This window comes from Crocodylus porosus, unplaced genomic scaffold, assembly GCF_001723895.1.
Source record: "Crocodylus porosus isolate Cpor-Errol unplaced genomic scaffold, CroPor_comp1, whole genome shotgun sequence".
Taxonomy (NCBI): Eukaryota; Metazoa; Chordata; order Crocodylia; family Crocodylidae; genus Crocodylus; species Crocodylus porosus.
In genome coordinates this window covers 22752785-22755008 of record NW_017728909.1, presented here as the reverse complement: position 1 = coordinate 22755008, position 2224 = coordinate 22752785, and positions in this window count along the sequence as shown.

Below are 2224 nucleotides of genomic sequence, written 5' to 3'. Positions count from 1 at the left end.
TTCACGGTCAGGGCGGCTAGGAGCTGGAACCAACTTCCAAGGGAAGTGGTGCTGGCTCCTACCCTGGGGGTCTTTAAGAGGAGGCTGGATGCCTACCTGGCTGGGATCATTTGAGCCCAGTGTTTTTTCTCCTGCCCAGGCAAGGGGTCAGACTTGAAGATCTATAAGGTCCCTTCTGACCCGACTTCTGTGATTCTATGAGAGGGGCTGGTCCCAGCCCCCTGCCCCGATCCTCCAGTGGATCAGCTAGCAGCGAGCCCCCTGCTGCATGGGGAATCCTGCAGTCAGTGTCTCATGTAGATGCAGCCACTTTGGGCTAACAAATGCTGCTCATTGTTCTGTGAAGCTGAAAACTCTCTATCCTGCTGACCGGTGTGCAAGAAAATAATCTGCTCATAATTTGGTTACAATATGGTGCTAATAACACTAAGGTTGAAGATTTGATCCCCGTACAGGACACAAGGCCCCTCCTGCTTCAGGCAGGGGGTTGGACTAAATGACCTCTTGTCCCATCCAGCCCTACTTCTCTACGAATCTATGGCCACTTGTACACGTGATGGGGTTTTAGCTTCCTCAATTGAAACAGTGCGTTTTTAATTTTGAAGATTAAAAGACCACCATTTCAATTTAGGGGCTTCTGTCACCATTACCATGAGGGGCCTGATACATTTTTTTTCTTTCCCTGCGGCGTCTGCTCCCCTCTCCGGTGGCTGGGGGGCAAGTTGCCAGGGGGCCGAACAGCTCCTGTGTTCCAGGGACCCCCAGTCCTGCCCTCCGCAGTGATGGCGCCACCCAGGGCCACCTGGGCGGGCTGCTTGTGGGTGGGTGCTGCCCAGGGGGTACTGCTGCTGTGGAGAGAAGGCCTGGGGCCACCCCACAGCTCAAAGCCTGCCGGCAGCTCACCCCTGGCTATGGAAGAGGCAGGCAGGCTGGCTCGGGGGGGAGGGAAGAAAAGGATCAGGACCTTCACAGTTTGTATTTCCCCCTGCCCTCAGCAGAGCCTGCCTGCGCCAACTGCTGCCAGGCTGTGCAGCCCCTGAGCTGTGGGGGGTGTCCGGTCCTTCCCTCTGGGGCCGCCCAGGTGGGGTGCTAGCTGTATGGGTGCTGCCCCAGCTTGTAGGCAGCACCCTCCAGATCCAACTTTTTCCTGAGCCTGTGCAGGGAGCAGCGGGCTTCCAGCACGTGGGCTCAGGGAAGAGTTGGATCCAAACTGCAAACTGGGGCAGCACCCGCACAGCTAGCACCCTGCCCGGGTGGCCCTGTGGGGTACCACTGCTGTGGAGGGAAGGACTGGCCCCCCCACGGCTCAGGGTGCATGGCCTGGTGGCAGCTCGCACAAACAGGCTCCACTGAAGGAAAAAAAAACCCAACTGCGAGGGGGCCTGATTCTTTAATTATTTTTTTTCTGCGGAGCCTGCCCACCTCTCCTATGGCTGCAGGGCAAGCTGCTGGTGGGCTCTGACCTGTGGGGGGCCCCAAACCTTCCCTCCATGGTGGCGGTGCCCCCTGGGGACACCTAGCTGGGCGGCTAGTGGGCGGGTGCTGCCCCAGCTTGCAGGCAGCACCCAGCCTGATCAGGTTGTTTCCTGAGCCCAAGCTGGGGCAGCAGCCACCTGCTAGGAGCCCACCTGGGCGGCCCCAGGGGGCACCGCCACCATGGAGGGAAGGACTGGGGCCCTCCACAGCTCAAGGGCCACTCAGCCCACCAGCAGCTCTTCCCCTGGTCATGGGAAATGGGGGCAGGCTCTGTGGGGGAAGAAAAAAAAGAAAAAGATCAGGCCCCTCATTGCTTCTGCCTTTACCTTCCTCTGTCATGGGGGGTGAGCTGGCAAAGGCTGCAACCTTACAAACGGCTACACTGCAAACTAAACTACGTGTGGATATGGATGTGGTTTAGTTTGCAGAGTAGCAACCTCATTAAATCATAAACCTCCCCTGCACGTGTACAGGATGATGCAAATAAACCACAAAAACAGCCAATTTTCATCACGTGTACAAGGGCCCTGTGAATTCATGCTGTGTACAGAAGCTAATTCCAGTTGGCCAGTGCTGACACCTACTGTTCAGATGCAGTGTATTGTTACTGGGTTTTCTTTTCTGATCTGAAATTTGGTTCTTTCTTAAAAGGCACCATTGGTAACTCAGTAAATCCCATTTACTGGGTAATCTTACCGATGTAACAAAATCCAGGTCTGCATTTAATAAGTCTTTTTTTTTTTTTTTT